This window comes from Pholcus phalangioides, unplaced genomic scaffold (assembly GCF_987345545.1).
Source record: "Pholcus phalangioides strain wild (caught in Gottingen) unplaced genomic scaffold, Ppha-v1.0 ptg000011l_1, whole genome shotgun sequence".
Lineage (NCBI taxonomy): Eukaryota > Metazoa > Arthropoda > Arachnida > Araneae > Pholcidae > Pholcus > Pholcus phalangioides.
In genome coordinates, this window is record NW_028301604.1 from 36,964,175 (window position 1) to 36,985,341 (window position 21,167).

The 21,167-nt window shown below is 37.4% G+C and overlaps 1 protein-coding gene across 9 annotated transcripts in view; it reads right to left on the reverse strand.

Annotated features, from left to right (window-relative positions):
• Nucleotides 1-21,167, reverse strand: part of cnc (NFE2 like bZIP transcription factor cap-n-collar) — a 662,445-nt gene that overhangs the window by 68,594 nt on the left and 572,684 nt on the right. Inside the window, exon 12 of one of the 9 annotated variants that reach the window (XM_089239523.1) lies at nt 18,616-20,011. The exons of the other annotated variants lie outside the window; for them this stretch is intronic. The gene's annotated coding sequence lies outside the window, so the exon portion shown is untranslated. Of the gene's footprint in view, nt 1-18,615; nt 20,012-21,167 lie in introns of those variants that run through there. 9 annotated transcript variants of the gene reach the window in all.

The window sequence follows — 21,167 nt, forward strand, 5'->3', positions numbered from 1 at the left end:
AAAAAAATTGAACATCTTTCGCAAGATGAATTCGAACCTTGCTCTTCACGTTCACAGTCTGATACACTATCACCTACACTAATTCGGCAGACGGAAAAGGTCCTAAAACTGTTTATCACCAAAAGCATATAGTTTTAGTGGATTTTTTTCGAAATTTATTACCACCTTCATCACTCGCTATCATTAACCACGGAATTTTAATCCTTCCCTTACACGAATTAAAATTAATAATTTTGTTTGGCAGATAGAGTGCTAATCTTTCAGAATACATTCCAGTAATTACATAACGAAGCCACCGTATAACGGAAAGCAAAACAGATCGTACGATATAAAGGTAGTAGGAATTATCGTAAACCAAGAAGAGACGTGATCAGTTGAAATCGTGTAATCGCGGAAAGCGGTGCATTTGCGAAATTAGCTTACGGGCCTGTATGAACATACAGTAGTTATTCCAGACAACCAGCTTTCCATTACGCGTCTATTACGTTCATTTAAAAAATTAAATTTCGCCGGTATTTTTCCTCATGTATGATTTGGTCTCTTGAAGTTCGTTATAACTGAATTCGACTTTATTTCTTTTCAGCAGACGCAATGGATTGGCACCCCCCCCCCCAAAAAAAAAAATTCATAAAAAATACCCCAGAGCAATCATTCCTTATTCCTAAACTAGATGGCTATCCGTCTGTAATTGCATGAAAACCATGGGTTTTTTTAAAAGCTTTCATTTTTCACCCATCTACTTTTTGGATTACATTTGCAACCAGTACTCAAGAGAATGTCAATGAATGGTCAACAAACTTTGTCTGCTTTCTTTATGGCAGCCCTCTTTGAATGAAATGTCTTCGAACACACACAATTTTCTGTCTTCACAGTTACTCCATTTTACTTAAACCTCTTCCATAGTTTGTGTCAAGGCCTACTGTCACACCGAAGTCATAAAACCACCGAGATTACATGAACCACTTTTTTTATTTATTTCCTCATGTAACTGTTACTTGAATAGGGGAAAAATTGCGAAAAAGATATTTTATGCAATTTGTTTGAAATTAAAATTTTATAGTCAGGAAGGGACTAAAAAAATTTTAATTTCTTTAAACTTCTTCGTGGCCCCCGTATCAGTAGCCGTGGCTCCCCTTTTGAGAGATTTTCATCCGTGGCCCCCTGGAATATCCTAAGACTCCCCTGAGGCCATATGGTCCCCGGTTGAGAATCACTGAATTAGCCCATCATCAAAGTTTAGGGCTTTTGAGGTGACAATATGCAATGAAATGACAATATGCATGTAACTGTTACTTGAATAGGGGAAAAATTGCGAAAAAGATATTTTATGCAATTTGTTTGAAATTTAAATTTTATAGTCAGGAAGGGACTAAAAAAATTTTAATTTCTTTAAACTTCTTCGTGGCCCCCGTATCAGTAGCCGTGGCTCCCCTTTTGAGAGATTTTCATCCGTGGCCCCCTGGAATATCCTAAGACTCCCCTGAGGCCATATGGTCCCCGGTTGAGAACCACTGAATTAGCCCATCATCAAAGTTTAGGGCTTTTGAGGTGACAATATGCAATGAAAAACTATTATAGTGATACATTTTTGTAATCCATAATAATTACATCGATTCAATGTATAGAAATGATCATTCTCGGAAGAAAGTATCGAAAAAGGCATATTGACATTGACCTACGGTTTTTTCCTTCCAATTATTTGTTTTGTTTAATGTTGAAAGAAAAGCATAAGGGAAATTTCCCTCGAGTGACCATTATTGTATGTGGGTGAGTTTACCAAAAATGCCAATATTCCCACCCCTAGCACATAGTCGTTCTCAATGTTCAATCAGTGTTGGTCATGTAGCATCACATGACAAGCAAACATTTAGAATGCTCAAGAAAACAAAAATCTACATGGTCAATTGTTAAAAACTGACCGACCTTTCACTTTCGTGTTTTTGCTCAAGTTGGAATTTTTCGTTCCTCTGAGGCCAATCAATATTAGTTTGTGCTCTTTTTCATCGGGGTGAAGTGATCCAGCGATTTGGCAGTAGTTTCCGTGTACTTATTTGTTTGAAGCCTCAGCTAGTCTTGTTTCACTCTGTAGAAGCTTAAGAATAAATAGCTTTTGTTCATATTCTCTATAGCTGGTGATGGTTTGGCACATTGGACTGGAGGGAAGGGGGATTTCATTCTTTCTCTTCCTTTGACCATTCGTTCCACATTTCGGATGAGAATGGTATATGCCAAAATTCACACTCAACCCATGACCAAGTACAGTGAGTAGTAATTTTTTACTCTTGTTCTGTATTTTGTTATCAATGTTATTTATCGTTAACGACAATTTCATCCAGGGTCGTAACTACGATTGCTATGAGGAGGGGGCAAACATGATTTTGTCACTCTCTCCACTTAAATTGATTTACCCTTAAATTCTGATAATTTCATAATGGTATTTTTGTTCTTTCCCGATATTTGCCACCCCCTAAAATTTGGCTGGGCAGTTGGTAGCGAGCCAAAATCGAACGGGACATATGCGGACAACATGGAAATAGGGTGAAAATCGGACAAATTTTGCCGCGCCCTCGATGTTGGCGCTGTATCTCCCATTTGTTTCTCCAACCTGTTAAATACAAATACAAATACAAATACAAATACAACGCCACAACAGGCAAAATGCCCAACGAGGTGGCTGATAAAAAGATGCCCATAAAAATATGGTTGTCATATGTTTCAAAAATACAGCAACCCAATTAAAAATGCAATTAACACAAATTACAAACAATATATACACATGATAAAATATTATACGATGCCCATAAAGATTACTTATGGTTGTCTTATTCTAAGAATGGATAGCTTCTCGATTTACCCCAACATGTTTATCGTATTTCTTTTTAAACGTGTCAATTGTGTTACAATTTACTACCTCCGGGGGTAAGCTATTCCATTTATTAACAACCCTATTGGAGAAAAATTCCCTGCGACACCATAACCTTGCATTGTCCCTCACCAATCGATACTGGTGTCCCCTTGTAAAAGCAGTCGATTGGCGGTGTACTAAAAGTTCATGGTCCATCCTATCCATCCCATTGAAAATTTTGAACACTTCGATCATATCTCCTCGACACCTGCGTTCATCCAATGTAAACATATTCAAAAAATGAAGTCTTTCTTCATAACTCAAGCCCTGTGTGCCAATAAGGACACGCGTAGCTCTTCTCTGCACCCCTTCAACCAAGTCTATGTCCCTCTGTAGGTATGGTCTCCAAAACCTTACAGCATACTCCAGTCCAGGACGAACTAAGCCTCGAAAAAGAGGAAGAATGACTTTAGGAGAACGCGAGGAGACCTTTTTGAAAATGAGACCAAGCATTCTATTCGATTTTTTGACAACCGCTGAACAATGTTCAGAAAACTTAAGTCGCTCGTCAATGAGAATTCCCAAATCGGTGACTCTAGTTGCATCCGGGATAGTGACACCATTCAACTCGTAAGAGAACCGTGGGTTGTTCGAACCAAAATGAGCGACCATGCACTTATCTACGCTAAACGTCATGCTCCATTCATTTGCCCATGCTGCAATCTTGTTTAAGTTGGTCTGGAGCAACTCCCTATCGCTTTCATTCCCGATTACCCCCATTAGCTTCACATCATCTGCGAATTTGCTAGTAATTCCATCGATACCCTGATCGAGTTTATCGATAAAAAGTGAAAAAAGTATGGGGCCAAGGACACTTCCCTGAGGAACTCCACTTGTGACGTCTGTCCAACCAGAGAATTCCCCGTTCACCATAACTCGTTGCGACCTATCTCTTAACCACGATTCTATCCAATTCAGCAAGTTGCCCCCTATTCCAATCTCGTGTAAACGCTTCAAGAGTTTGCCATGTTGGACCCGATCGAATGCCTTCTGGAAATCAAGGTAAACAACGTCGACATTTTTGCTCTTACCCAAAGCCTTAGTCACGTAATCATAGAAGCAAAGGAGGTTAGTTACACATGACTTCCCCTTCCTGAACCCATGCTGATTATCCGACAATACATTATTCTCGTCTATCCACTTCACAAACTGCCTTTTGATGATAATTTCCAAAATTTTCGAGAGGGAGCTCGTCAAACTCACTGGACGATAATTAGACACCACTTCTCTACTACCCTTCTTAAATATCGGAACAACGTTAGCCAGTTTCCAATCTCTCGGGACGATACCCTCAGCAACACTACTCCTGTATATCTGTGCGACTGGCCCCAACAATTCATTAGCACCTTCCCTGAGAACCCTGGGATAGATATCATCTGGTCCTGGTGCTTTGCTTGCACATACATTTCTTAGAAGATTTAGGACCTCCACGTCTTCCACTTGAATATCGTTGAGCGTTTTATTACCCCATGCAACACCCGTATATCGAATATCATTATCTCCATTAAAAACCGACGCGAAAAAGTCATTGAAAGCACTACACATGCCTACATTGCTCTCTACTTTTGAGCCTCCTATCGAGAGGGGGCCAACTGTCCCCTTACATCCATTATTGACGTATCGAAAAAATGATTTTGGGTCAGAGCCAATGTTATCTGCCAACCTAGATTCAACTTGCTTTTTACTATCCCTTATCGCTTTCTTCAACAGTCTTCTTTTATCAGTAAACAATGATAGGTCACCTCGTCCACTTTTATACTCTCTGAATGCTCTTTTCTTTTCAAGATAAAGGTTCCGCACGCTATCCGTGAACCATAGAGGGTGTGATGTACAAACACGCTTTTTTCGAACAAAGGGTATGACGTCGTGCAAAACAGAGGACAGCTTCGTACTAAATTCTTCCCATTGACTTACCACCCCTACTGATTCCAACCGGTCTTTGAAAACTTCCGCTAACCTTCTTCGCAAAACATCAAAGTTAGTTCTCCGAAAACAAGGAACCAATCTTTTGTTATTAACCTTACCCGAGGAAAAGTTACAGTGAAATCTGACGATACGATGATCACTGGAAGAAAACTCTTCCCCCACCGAAACATGTTCAACTAGATCCTCAGAACTAGTAAGAACTAAATCCAAAATAGCAGTACCCCTAGTGGCTTCTGATACATGCTGATACAAAAAATTTTCGAGCACCAACTTAAGAAAGTCTCTTTCATACTGATTTCCAGATGAAAGGTTCTCCCAATCAATACCCGGGTAATTGAAATCCCCTAGTATGAGAACCCTCTTTCGCTTACACATGTAGGAAATTTCATCGTGCATTTTGGCGATGTAGTTTTGATCCCTATTCGGTGGATTGTAACAAACCCCAACAATAAGCTTATGACGTCTTTTGTTCTCAAGTTCAACCCATATGGTTTCAATATCACTTCTCTGTACGTTACACTCTCTAGCCTTCAAACATGATTTCACGTATATCAACACTCCACCCCCTTTCCTATCAGATCTATTTCTCAAAAAAGTATCGTATCCTGAGATGTGTAAGAAAGATTCATCACCATCGTTTGCCCAAGATTCTGTAATGGCTATAAGATCCAAGTCCTCCACAACTATCATAGTTTCTAAAAAATCTTTCTTGTTACCCAAGCTCCTGGCATTTATTAACACACATTTTAATTTGCCCGGTGGTTTGTTGTCAATCGAGAAGCCATCCAAGTCAGAGGTGGGTAATTCCCCGTCAGTACTGTTGTGATTATCATTAACTAACCCGCATTCCCGACTACGTGGTCTGGGAGTAAAAAACCTGACCTAAGACTATCGTAAACCTCCCAGACCCCTCTCTTATTTAGATGGATCCCATCCGAACGAAGCCACCTATCGGTAAATGCGGGAAGCTCCAAGAACGTGACCCCAAGTGAGGAGCAAATGTCCTTCAGGCCTATATTGAATTGGTGGATCCTACTCCTATATCCCCTACTACCCCTTGGCAGCACTGGAATCACTGCCACATCTGAACCCCCCTCCCTAGCGGATAATAGTAAATCCCGGTACTCTGACAGAGACTCACTAATATTCGCTCCTACCTGATTTGTTCCCACCCACAGAATCACCCGCAAGGGCAACTTTCGGCGATGAAAAACGTCTCGAACGTTGCCAATCTTCCCCCCAGGAAGACAACAGCGCTCGAAACCCCGAAAATCCCTACACACTCGGTTCCCAAGTTCCCTAACCATAGAATCGCCGATGATTAAACCCCTATCACTATCCCCCTCTACCTCATCCACGACCACCCATTCGCCCTCTAAAATGTCGTTGTTCGTGGAGATTGCTTCTTCATCAACAGGTGGCTCGACGACCAGAGGGTCCGTTATAACCGGACCCTCTAGCACCCTAACTTTTTCCCGTAAAGCTTCGACCTCGTGTTCCAGCCTTTTTCTATCCAAGCACCCCTTACAATTGAAACTATCAGCTACTATACCCCTAGACCAGGGAAACCTCCCGTCGCAAGCTCTACACAACACTAGTCGAGGTCGAGGCATACTAACACTATTGCTAAAGCTAGATAATAATAATAATACTTAACAATACGAAAATGAGAAACGTTAACTGGAAATTAAAATAATGTAAAATACATTACTATGCAAAATATACGTAAGAGATTATACGAAAAAATTACGTAAAGTAGAATGCTCAGCACTAAATCACGAAGAATAAAATAAATATGTATATAAAGAATACAACACCCTCTAAAAAAAGTATTAAGCTACGAAGTACAATTTATACTTATTAGAATTACAACTCTAACTAACTATCGACTCTAACTAACTAACAACTTAGCTAACTATCTCAAAACACTAACACTACAACAATAGGCCCAAATGGAAGGAAAACAACGTTATTGAGAGTACCCGGGAAAAAGTATACACTGTTTGCTAACACTAACGTCCAAAACCTACGAACTTATATCAAAGAAGCGAGCGAACCTGGCGAAAAAACAACGAAAATGAAATGCGAACGAGAAAAATAAATATAAGTCGATCGAAAATACACAACGAAAATTTAAAAAAAAATGAGAGCAATAAATAAAAAAAAAAAAAAAAAACCACTTATCTCACAATCCAACGTGCGCTAAAAAAAAAAAGAAAATCACCGCAGAATATGACCCAAAAATAAACAACACGCTAAGTAAAACTCACGAGAACGAAGAAAAACACAAAGAAAGACACAAAATGGCGCACTGGCGTGTCGGTGAGCGGAGCGCGATAATAGCACGTCCGTTCCCAACGACGGCGAAGACGATTATATGATAAATGGCGACAAAATGGACACAACAAGAAACCGGGTCAAAATCGGACAAATTTTGCCGAGCCGGGGATGTTGGCGGTTTATCCCTAATTTTTCCACCAAGCTGCTAAGTGGCGATTTTCTCTTTGATGGACATTATAAAGACATGCAGAGAAACTTTTGATGAAATTTGAACAATGAAAGACGTGAGTCGTCTACCAGTCGCCAGAACAAGTTAAAAAAAAACCCGTCCTCTCTCTTTGAACCACTGACAAGTGATGGATTGGACACGTAAAAAAAAAAACGCCGACATAACCAACTCTATGATAATATATAGCTTCAGTAGAACTATTATCATTATTATTACTGGGCTCGGCGCGAAGATGATCATAAGTCCTTATCCCGAGGGATTTCTATCCTAGGAAGGGTCTCTACAACTAATCTCGCGTGAGTATTATCAGCACAGTGCGTGGACTACGGCATTGTCAAACCAAAAGAAGTTGATTGTTTCATAAGAGGGAAAATTAGTAAAATCACACATAAATTAATGAGTACTTATACGATCATATACATAAACGATATGGATTGATCGCACATGCAAGATATATCATGGGAAAAGAAAAATAACTACATCAAATGAACTAAATTTAATCAATAAAAGTCATGGCAACTCACAGATGCCACACGTGGATAGAAATATTATAATAAAACCTGTCAAAATGCTTTAAATGAAAAATCTTAGAGAGAATTATTGAGTTGGAAACACCAGAATAAGTCGTACTAAGCGGGGAAAACTATATAAGCAGGATCGACTGTAATTCTCATTAAGATTTCCCATTTAAAGCGGTTCTCGCTTACAACGTTTTCCATGACAGTTTTTTGGAAAACGTTATAAGCGGGATCCACTGCATTATTTAATATTTATGCATTTGCATATAATAGGTAGTCTATTAAAAAATCTTTGAGTTGAGCATAATGAATCGAAATGATAGATATCAAGTAGATACATGCGATCTTCATGTTTAATTGATTCAGAATTGAAATTCCATTACTGTCTTATTAAGGATGGGACGAATAGTGATTTGAGCGAATAACCGAATACTCGGCGGCCAAATATGTATTTTCTTAAAATGCAACACAATCATAAATAAAATTGGGGTTTTTAATTGAAAATAAAATTATTTGTAATTTCAAATGTTTGACATTGAATTTTAGTTATACTATACGTCCCACGTTTAAATAAACTTACCCGTTTTGTGGTCCAGGATTTTTTATTGTTCTTGATTATGCTTGATAACTTGATCCACATTGCAGCTCTTATTGATGAACCTATCATTACTTACACGTGTCCGAAAATGGGTAAAGAGCACGAATAACTACATTTACTAAGAAATTTATTTCAAATGCTCCAGAAGAGTATGAACCGGAGGAGGAGGCCGGACACCCTTTGCTTATATTCAGTCGTTCGAGAAAAATTACTGGGGTCACTGGTCGAAAATCTGGGGTGAACGGCACCAAGACTACCTCAAATTACCAAGGACTAAGATCAGGAGTTTCGAACCAGTAGGTACTCATCTTTGTTTTTAACAAATAAATTTGCTTTCTGATCGATTCTGCAGGTGTCGGATGCATGCAAAAATTACCATGGGTGCTCAGAACCCACAGCACTGACTCGGATTACCGAAAAACGATAGAAAACGACTCTCGAGAGGGGGGGGGGTGAATAGATCTGTTGGTTTTACATGACAGTCTCGGTTTTTGTCCAATTCGGATCCCGCTTATAGCGTTTTTGAAAAAAAGTCATAAAGAACTTTGAATAAACTAAAAACGAATTCCCTCGGAGAGAGACAGCCAGACTGGGGCAGAGACAGGGAATGAATGTCTAATTTCGTTAGAAGTGTTAAAATATCCTCTATAACACTGCTCAAAACAAAAAAAAATCGGTTTACCAAAGAAGCTTTAACGGTTTTATGGTATAGTGGGCTGCTGATTCAAAAACTGGTGTTGGTTTTGTCGAAATGACTAGTTTTGAGATAGTACATATTCTCAACATTCCAATGCAGTCTGTAATCACTATTTCTTGCGGCAGATTTTTACTTTTTAGTTTTTTTTATTTATTTTCTTAACTTATTCTCATTATTATTGCATTTATATCATCGTTAAGTAAGCGTAATTTTCATATTTACGGAATAAATACGATGAAAGTGAAATTAGCCGATGTAGATGACTAAATACGAAAATTTTGATTTTTATAACTTTTCCTCAAAATTTCGAAGATTTACAATTTTAAGCGAAAATAGGTTGTGATTTTGCTGAGCAAAATGCTTTTGAATTGTAACACGTGAATTAAGAGTTCAGTTGCCTTCCGTTTCTGAGTTCTATCCGAAAATTATGGATGTTATTGACTATTTACAGAAGGACCCAACTATATATCCATTCGCGCACGTTTTGCGCATCAAGTTAATTTTCTCATGCACGCAAAAGTCAGAGCCATTTTTTTCGAAAAGACAGAAAAACGTCTGATAGCAGCAGAAGAGTTTAAATACATTTATTTTACACGACATTCGATGCAACAAATTAAACTCTGCAGCATATACAGTGGTTTTAAGCTGGGCCTATCTGACGCCGTGACAACACTTACATCAACTTTGCACCCAAATTTTGTACTTTGGAAAGCTTCTCCAAGATAATATTTTTCGCAACATTATGGCATGGTATGAAGTCATTGATAAATAGAATCATACTACTTTCAGTAGTCATCTAAAAGACTTCTGTTGATGGCCATGCACATGTTAAATATAATGAAATTCTACTACCTACTTTGCAAAGGCAGTAATTCAAAGTCTTCGTAGTCCCGCTAATAGCAAGAATGCTGACACAGTCAACCTTCGGTTTACGATCGTCTCGGTTTGCGCAAAATTCGGATTACGAACACGCAAGCAGGAAAATATTAGACTGAATTCGAAATGATAATGGAGAAATTGAAGTGTCTACGGCCGCATTTTGATTTTTTTCAAATGCATTCCTCCGAATTCGACACCTTTTATCCAGCTCATAGATCAGCTTGTCATTTCAAATTTTGGGACGGTTATCACCAAAGAAATTTTTGAAACACGTTTTGCAATAACCTCTGATACATATATAATTACTACTATCTGATTTCTAGAAACATCATTTTAATGTTCCACATTGCTCATAGAACTTATTGATGAAGTTTGGCAGCAAGTGACTTATAAAACCATGAATTCGGTTTGGAACGCATTGTAGATAGATTGCTTTGCAGGCAGAAATTTCGAGAGCTTTGACACTGAGATTAATAGATGAAATTATCTTAATAAGACTAGACATGGGTACAGCTCTGCCCATGTATAGCATATATGCCCGTTTTCTCGTAAGTCTGGATTTTCTCTGGAAAAAAGTGTTTTTAGTGTCAGTATGATTATTTCAATAGGTTTCGAGTTATACACTTTTTTGAGCGTGAAAAAGTGTAAAAATTGACACTGTAGGAATCTTCGGAGTCTTAGAAACGAATGAATCTATTTTAACATTAATTCCTATGGGCAAATGTGTTTCGGTTTGCCAACCTACGTCAGGAACGAATTAACTTCGTAAACCAAGAGTCGACTGTATTATGTACCTACAACGCCGTTACTACTCACAGATGGAAGTACTATTAAAGAAGATATGGGGAGACTACTGAAATATTAGCTTCTAATTAAGTACTTTATTACGAAATTTTATGCGCAAAATTTACGTATATCACATCATCAGACATTCGTTATTTGTCATGATCTTGAGCTGATGAACCTCTTACTGGGACAATAAAGAAAATATTTTTAGAGAGCCAGCGGTTCTCTCTCATAGACAAAATACATCTCCCAACACTTCATATAAAACTCGGCTTAGTGAAGCAATTCGATAAAGATGCTCAATAAATAAAGTGGCGAGTGCTTCCAATTAATTTGTAAAACGTTTCCTGGACTGAACAATGAAAAGCTGTGAGCAGGGATTTTTGATGGTTCTCAAATTCATAAATTTCTTAAAGATTCGAAATTTTCAGCATTTCATTGCTGACGGATATTATTCAATATCCGTCTAATCGGGTCAATCTTCAGTTTGATCATGTTTCGTATCGGTTGTTGAGAATTTTTTGAATAATTACAAAGCAGAGAACGATGAAGAATTGCAGTAAAATACGATTAATTTGTAATTTGAATTTAAAAATTTTGAAACGTTTGAAAAATAGGCTGTTAATATATGAGCACAAAGGCGCATTTTCTTCTTAGTTACTTGGTCCAATTTCACAGACAATCGGAGTCATTTTAATGACAAGAGAGGCGGTTTCATCAAGATATGAAAGTAATGGAACAGAAGTATCAAGGCAAGCTCGAGCCTCGCGTATGATGGCTGATTACTCTACCGAAGCCTCCTATGAAAGACATTCAAAACCCATAACAGAAAATCTTGCAAGTGCTTCTCCTTGAATTAATTTAATATAATTTTGTGTCCATTTTAGTGGACAAAATGCAACATTATAGAGCATATCATTACTGCACTGATCTATTCTGATATCCTAAATATATTCCCTTATTTTCATTCCATATATTATACGATATATAAATGTATACACGATATGTATAATGTATATTATACATATATTGTTTTACTTTTATTCTGAACATAAATGTACCACAAATTTCGTGTGACGTGCATTGCTTGCATATTGAAATCTGATAATTGAGTGGAGTGTTTTTAAAGATGTGCATTTATTGATTTAGCAATACGCATTATTTTATTATCAAGGACGGGCTTAAGCATTTTGTGGCCCTCGAAAACGGAGTTTCCTAATCCCTGAGTAACCATGAACACCCTGGAGCACGCCAGGTTTACATAGGCAGAATGAACATCAAACTACTATTTCATAGTCATAGAGAGAAAAAAATTATTCGACAATAAATTTAAACGATATTGCCCGCTGCTTCCAGACATTTAAAGGTTGGAGAGCTGTCGGGGAAATTGAACCGGTTACCTACCCAGGACCTCAACTTCATACTCTTTCAGCCGGGCAAGTACGCATTATGTCTGCCTTGTGTAATTTTTAAAATTTTAAAAGAAGAATTTAGCAACCCATCGTCCGGAGCACTAGATCCACCCCCATCCTTTACTTGACTTGGAGGAAGGGGTTCTGTGAAAACCCTAGGCAAGAGGAATAGGGTTCGATGTCTGAATTTTAAAGGTTTTAGACAAAATTTTAAGCTACAGCGAAACCTCGATATAACGACTCTGCAGACCAAGAAAAAATGTCGTTGTAGATTATGTAGGGATTATATATCGTTATGTCGAGAGTATAGGCATTTTCAAACAAGGCTTGAAAAAATATCGTTGTAGCGAGGTTTAAATGCATTCGCTTTGTTGAAAACGAAGTTTTTAAATTAAAATGCAATCAAAGTATTTTTTTTCATCACGTTTTTGCGGCCCCTAACATTTAACGCTACCGGTTGCGGCCAACCTTCACACTTGCCCAAGTCCGGCCCTAAGTATCATCAGTATTGACTTATCTTCCGATTTATGTATTGATTACTTTTCATGATTAAAAATTGATTACTTTTCATGATTAAATTGATTACTTTTCATGATTAAATTGATTACTTTTCATGATTAAATTGATTACTTTTCATGATTAAATTGATTACTTTTCATGATTAAATTGATTACTTTTCATGATTAAATTGATTCAGTCCATTGGTTCAAGCTTTCTAGTGATGCAAACTCCGCTCGCAGATTTAAATGCGATTTGTGTGCTGCTTATGTAGTACTACTAAAATTTAGTTTTCACTTTATGTTAAAAATTAGAGAGTTTGGAAAAAAAATGTCATTTTCAGAATCAGCACTCAAAATTACCCTGAAATCACTAAAAAGTTTTTGGCAATAAAATTAGTGTTGAGCAGTCTACGTGTCAAAATTTCTGCCTGAAAAGCAATCTCGCTACAATGCGTCCCAAACGGAATTCATGGTTCTGTAAGTCTAGAGCCGCCCTTAGAGGTGTGCGGCAGGTGCGGTTGCACCGGGCCCCGCACTCACGGTAAGTTATTGGAGGCTTCCATCAATTCTTAAATTATTTCTTGCATTAATTCCGAATTTTCATCAATTCTAGAATTTTTTCTTCCGTTAAAAACAAAATCAATTCTGTTATTATTTTTCTAATTAATTCTGAATTTTCATTGGTATTGGATCTATTTCTTACAGTTATTTTTAGTTCCTCAATTCTAAAATTTTCATCAGTTTCTGGAATATTGTTTCCTCTCATTACTTTGAAACTACCTTTAAGTACTGAATTATCATTAATTTTTTTTATTTACATTTTATTGCGTATTTAAAATTTTTTGTTAGGATATTTCTCAGCATTCCTGCATATTCTGAAATAATAGCTGATGATCTCTTTCCCCCCCCCCCCACAAAATATATAAAATCGGGGCTATCGGGGCAAAAATGTCCTAAACATTTTTGATGCCTCGAAATTTTTGAGATGGCCCCGTGTCTGATAACGGCGTCCCTGTGTAAGTCACTTTTTGCCAAGCTTCATGAATAAAAATTATGAGGAATGTAGTGTATTAGTGTATTAAATTATGTTTGCAGAAGTCAGCGATTGTTAATTCTGAGGCAGAGATTATTGAAAAACACCTTCTTAAAAGTCCTTTGATTTAAACCTTCTCTCTCTCAAACTTTTAAAATTACTTTTTTATCGATGGGCTGGATAAGAGTCGCATTTAGAGGTACGGACGGCAATGTTAGAAAACGACGTTTCTCAGAAGAAAGCAAGGCGACAATTGACTCTAATCCTCCCAGCTCTCAGTCAATTCATTCTTCTTCATAGTACAATCTCCCATGGATTCGGCAGCCGAATGAATGAACACATTTAGAAAATTTAGCTCGAAAAATCGCCAGAATCATTCGCCAATAAGTGTTAAATTATCGGTAAACATAAAATGTCCGATTTTCACCCGATCGCGACCAGAGAACGTACCTTAAAAATCGCCAGAATTACTCGCCAGTAACGTTTGATTATTGGTAAACATGAAATGTCCGCATATGTCTCGTCCGCTTTTAACCCCTAATCGGGCAGTTCCGGCCTAGATTTCATCGATAATTTTTTTTTTTACTATTTTCTTGTTCTTTTGACAGCTTCTTGCATTTCGTGAATTTTAATGTGAATACTTGAACGAGAATGCAAAAGTTTATTGCATCATATATGTAATGTGGATTTCTGTTATTATTAAATTATCTAGATAATCACTGAGATACTCTTATTGTGCATAACATTGAAATATATCTAGCAATCAAAATACTAAATTGCAGAACTAAAATGCCATTTAATTTGGCAATGCTAGCTTGTACATGAAGCTTAAGAAACTCCTGTAACTTATCCTCAGTGAAACTTAGTTATTCTTACTTCTGCACTATAATATGGTATATTTACTAGCATTTATGGTTTTCCAATTGAAGCTGTATTTGATTTTAAACATGCAAAACAAATGCTTTGGGTATCAAGTCTTGTCAGCTCTGCTTTGGTTGAAAATACTCTTTAAAGCTGTGTGAATCTGAGAATCTAATCACCCTGATCTAAGAAATTTTTAGATGAAAATAAATGAGTTTAATTAGTGTATTAACAGATTCTGTGTGAGAGTTTTTACATGGAATAAAATTTTGGGCAGATCAGAAAATTTAAAATATCAAAATAGATTCCCAGTAATTATAATTCCAAATTTAAAACCCTTTAATCAACATAAAAGTAAGTGTTTTTTATTTAGCATATCTATCAGGTTAAAAAAAACTATTTGACAACATTGACAATAAGTTTTTTATTGTTTTAATACTGATTTATAGTTTCTGAAGTCTAAAACCTAACTCTGTGATGCCTCTATCATACATTATTTTGAATAAGCAGCTCCATTCCGCTTAGCAAATTGAACACGGGTAATCAGTAGCTTAGATAAAATGAACCACAAAACTATATTTTATATGTTCTAGACACTTATGTTGAAAAATTCAAAATTCAAAATTATAATTAATATTTGTTTTAATTATTGTAATAAATTAATGTTTAAAAATAAAACATTGTAATATACACCATCATCACACGTCATCACCGTACAAAAGAGATAAAGGGGTGTCTCATATTAGGCAAGTATCTCATTATAGGGCACTTTCCCCTATATAAAGCTGAAGACCCTGAGGTTAAAAAAAAATCTACAGAGAGAAAAAAAAAACCCTTCCCAGTGCCGTCTAACGCGTCAAGAGTAGGGGGCTCACGAAAATGAGATCCAGTTAAAATCTTCTAGAATTCACTAGGTAAGACCTCAGAAAAACCGCTTGGCCCGGGGGCCCATGATGCCCTTATGACGGCCCTGCCCCTTCCCCAGGGCCGTAGCGTGCTTTCTCGGGGGCATTCTTTTCTTGGGGTCTCCATAAAATGGTTATGCCCAGAAAAAGAAGGAGTTACAAGCGCCTCCCCTCCCATTCGTCTCGTTGCACCGCCCAAGTTGACTCAGACTAGTTACGGGCCTGCCCAAGTTTCAGGGCCCGGTGCTTTAGCTGGTGTTTGCCTGCCCCTTCTGTTTCCTAGTACTGGGTCTGAAAGGGATAATTTCAAATGAAATTCATGAGTTTTATAAATATGAAAGAAATCATACGGAAATATCACTTTAATTTAACCACTTTTATTATCATCTTAGCCTGTACGTGATATGCTGGCGCGTGCGCTGCGCTACGTGTTTTACCATAAAATTCAATTAAAATAAGTATGAAGAAGATAGATCCTTTTTGTGATGAGTATCCTGCATAAATGTGGGATGTTTTGCTTTTTTAATGTTTTTAAATCTCTTTTAATTAAATCAAACAAGCTGGGTTTTATGCTTGGTTACAAGTTACATAGCTGTAATCCCATTCTAGAAGAAGTGTGTTTTTCCGACTTCGTCCCTTAATATCCAACCAAGAGGTATATGGGGGGATGAGACGATCACCACACCAAGAGTCTGATAATATGGTAGAATGAATCAGTCCCGTATTTTACGGGACAGTAATGACTAGCAAAAAATGACTCCTCTGACGCATCACTCTGGATTCGCGCCTGGGGAAGGGGACGCTGACTACTGTTTTTGCACCGGGCGCCACTAGGTCTAAGACCGGCCCTGATTAAGTAATATGTAGGTAGTATATAAGTAGTATATAGGCAAGCTGGATATTTTTGTAAACCACATCATAAAAACCGAGGTATTCATTACATTCCATATGGTGATTACCTCCTGGGTTAGATAGGATAGACGAGGATACCTTAATAAGCAAGCTTGTTGTTTTCAGAATCTGTAATATGAGAGATTGACCACTTCTTTTACATCGCTAGCAAAAAAACTCAGTGATTAAAATTTAATGAAATCAAATAATAATTCACATGCCATCTCATTTCGCACATATATCTATCACTTTTTATTTTGTTTCAGTAATTAGTTCTCCCGTTTCTCGATATGCAAAGCATTGAACCCTTCCCATATTTATCCATTTATATATACTGTCTCATTTCGCACATATATCAATCACTTTCTACGTCGCATTGTATTCTCTGAATTATGACACTTTTCATCAGTATTTGGTACCGCTCCTTGTGGACAGTCTTTATCAGTAATTGTAACTGCTGTTTGTACATGCATTACTTTCTATTTTTGCATTGACTCTTCTGCATCATGCCACTTTTTATTAACATTTGGTACTGCTGTTTTTGCATTTCCGCGCGCGTTAGCCTTGTACCCTTCCTATGCTCGTGTATATACATGGTGATTCAAAACACAACTCAAACTTTTAGGGGAGGTAGAAAACAGAATCACATAGAAATGTATGACCGGAAACCCCAACGGTAAAAACTTGTTGTGAAACTCCACGTGTGCACTTACTGCCCTCGTGTAAAGTATCGCTAAATAAAGAGTTTTTCTACCCATTATTGGATTGTCATTTCTGCATTTTCGTATCCTCCAGCTGATCAGGTTGGGGTTTCGGATCATGCATTCCTGTGCGATTGTTTTTTTGTTTTTTTTTTGTGTTTTCTACCTCCCCTAAAAGTTTGTACGTAGAGTTTGGAATCATTGAGCGCTACAACAAGTTGGCGTTACATTGCATCATGGTTGGAATAGCATTTCGGAGAAGCTTCATTACATAAATTCAAACGTTTGAGATGAGAAAATTCATGCAATTGTAAAAACTTATAATTACTTAAATATTTCTTGAATAATAAAAATTACCTTGGACATTATTTTAATTCTGCATCAATTTAGCGACACATTTCATAAGTGCAAAAACAAAATAAATAAAGGGAGATAATGGTGGTATTTGGTTAAGGTCCGTATTTGGTTTTGATAATCACAAATAATAATAAAGCAAATCAAGGGAGATGATATCACTGAAAACGTAATGACCAGCGAGTAATAGCATGCACTGTTGAAAATGTTTTCTTATCAGCCTTTAGCACACTGGTGCTGTATACTCATTGTACCCTTTCCTTATTAATAAATCTTTTTCGTTGAATACAATGGTTATTTTGAATTCTACACTCGTGCAGGTATTCATTAAACACACATTCACTTTGTATACATCCAAACAATAGTTGGCGGTAAAATAAATTTTTTACATATTACTCCCTATGTATCCCACAGTTGAATACTGAGACATGCGAAACAGAACAATCATTGCTGTTCCAAAGCAATCTCAGTAAAAACTTTGAGAAAAACACTCTTTTGTATAAAAAAAACAAGATGATAGAATTTTTACCGAAGAACATTTTCCTTCTGCTAGAGGGTTTGGCCCATATAGGCCCTAATGCAGAATTGTTCACTAAAAGTTGTGGTGCTAACCACGGTGGCAGTATCATTTGATCATTTTTGTCGTACCACGGTCATTTTCTGCACACGAGGGAAAATTAGACTGGGACCTACAATTTATTGTCGATTTCGAACGGCAGGCTTGTTTTTTAAACTCATCGTGAGGTTGGTGCGCTAGCCCCTCCATAGGGGACTCCCTGCGTTAGCAATTTTTCCGCGGTCATGTTGCCGTTTCTGTTGTACCCCTGTGTCAGGAAAGTTTTCTGACAAGGACGAACCGGGTGCGACACCTCTAAGCATCCTTTGGTACTTTAGGAGAGTATCTTATCGACCTGGGCTACCGCGCGCGCCCCGTTGGCAGTATCACTTCCTATTTTTCCGCCTTTTATCATCACGACACTTTATTATATTAGCCTGGATATATGAATTGAAATTATATACACTCATGTCCATAAATTAAGGATAATGCCAGCTCCGGCAAATAAAGGTTCAGAAACAAAACAAACATTACTTATTCATAAAGACCATTTATTAAACAAAAGATAAAGAACAAAAACGATGGTGTATGTATGATACAATTTATAAAAACTACGGTTTTCGCTCCCTGGAGCAATTGTAAAAAATATCGCCTTTACAAAAACTTACTATTACATGGTTGGTATGATGGTTAATACATTGTATGTATCCCATGCGATGAAATACAGTCCATACAACGCCTAGGCATGCTGAGTATCAAATTATCGATCTGATCTTGGGGAAGATCACTCCATTCAGCAAGCAATGCTCTCCGATACACATGTAGGAGGTGGTTGATGGGCTGAAACTCGTCGGTCAAGTATTTCCCACACATGCTCTATCGGATTCAAGTCAGGTGAGAATGCTGGCCATTCCATACGGGTTATATCCTCAGATTCAAGGCATTCGTTTACGATGTTTGCTCGGTGAGGACGGGCGTTGTCATCCATAAACACAAATTCTGCGCCCATGGCACCCCTAAACAAACGTACATGTTGTTCCAGAATGATGTCCCGATAAATTTGGGCTTTCATGGTTCCGGTTTGAACATGCAGATCTGTTCTGGAACCCAGTATAATTCCACCCCAAACGAGCAATGCTGCACCACCGTAACGGTGTCGTGACGACGTGAATCAGACTGCAAGCTAAACCTGGACTCGTCGGAAAACATCACACAAGCCCACTGTGTCGATGTCCACATTGCATGTTCTCTACTCCAGGCTAATCGCTGCCGACAGTGAGTTGCCGTGAGCGGAACAAATTTGGCAGGCCTGCGAGCATATAGACCAATATCTCCCAAACGTCTGTAGACGGTTTGCCTTGAAACTGTGGTACCCGTGGCTGCAGATAGCTGACGAGACAGGTCGGATGCTGTGCTCCGTATGCTTCTTTTGGCAGTTACTGCCAAATACCGGTTTTCATTCGGCGTTGTAACTCGGGGGCGACCTGTACTGTAACGTCTACTGACATTTCCGTTATCTCGGAATTGTTGCCAAAGCCTAGAGATGACACTTTGGGCAATTCCAAGTTCCTCGGATACTTCCATCTGAGTACGCCCACATTCCAGGCGGCCGATAATTCTACCATGTAAAAAATCATCCACATGCGTCCTCTGTGTCATAACTATTTGCTTATGGCACTGAGCGCCTTACAGAACTCTTGTGAACAATTTTACTTCTTTGCCACCATTCCTTATATACCCCGTCTCACACTCTCGTCATTGTGACGTACTATCGGCATCATCTGGTGGCTGCCTGAAATTTGCATATCATTCTTGCAGATGTGTGTGATAATTCTACAGTTCTACAGGTGAAATTGTTACTTTAGATTTCGATTTCCGTGTGATTCTGGATTATCCTTAATTTATGGACATGAGTGTATATTGATGACCTATCTTTTTTTTCTCTTTTGCAGTGGTTATTTTGTTGAATCTTTTTTTTACCTGAAAAACAGTGAAAAGGTTATGCAGTGGATTCCACTTTGGTATATCAAAAAACGGTCATGAAAAATGTAAGCGAGATACCGCTTTTTAAAAGAAAAATCTTGATCAGAATTAGTTTTGACTTATTCTGATCATTCTTGAGACTACAAAAATAAGTACATATACTAAAGTGGGATTGACTGTACTGCACTTTTTTCGGTTGCATTTAATAAAACTTTTAGAATAAGCTTGGTAAGCTGCTCATAATTTTTATTGTTGATTGAAAGACGGGTGGGAAAAAGAGTGCCTTTCAACATACGAAAAATAAAAATAGCTGTATCTGCAATAAAAATAACTCTTTGCAATTGATGTGAGCATTTTTTATGTTTTTTTGCTACACGAGCGCTCAAATAAATTTCTTCGCAAAGTGTACACTTGAAAATTATAGGCAGACACTTGCCTCATTTGTCCATTCGTCTTAAAATACTGTGGAGACGTACAAAACTTTTCCAATAGAAATATATTTATTATGTTAATAAAAGAGAAAGAAAATAAATGAAAAACAAAAGAAGGAATGAATAAATAAAAAATTGAAAGGAATGAATGAAAAAAAATTGAAAGGAATGAATGAAAAAAATGAAATGAATGAATTAAAAAAATGAAATGAATGAATTAAAAAAATGAAATGAATGAATTAAAAAAATGAAATGAATAAATTAAAGAAATGAAATTAATAAATTAAAAACAAGGAAATGAGAGTAAATTTTATATGTACAAGTTAAGATTGAACTTTTTCTGAAATGCCTCAAAAATTTCTGTGTTGCTAAAAGTTTTCTCTTAAATTCATGCAGTTCATCGGTGCTACCAGTTCTTCCCTTCTCATCTGCATAATTTTTCCATGTTGTTCTATTAGTTGTTTTTTTTTTTGTTTTTTTTTGTAGTTCGTGCAGTTCGGCTTCCCTTTTTGAATTTTCTTGTATCGCTTCCAATACTTTTTTGCCGACACGGCAGATGCTGGAACAGCTCTTTGCTTCCGTTGGCCATTTCACCGCTCTTTGCGTGGAGGTGACTCGTTCAAATGAGGAAGCTCTCGCCTTTTTTGCGAGAGTTTTCTGCTATGCTACTAATGGTGGTGGCATTTGCTTGCACGCTTGAAAGTATGTTCCATCTTCGCGGT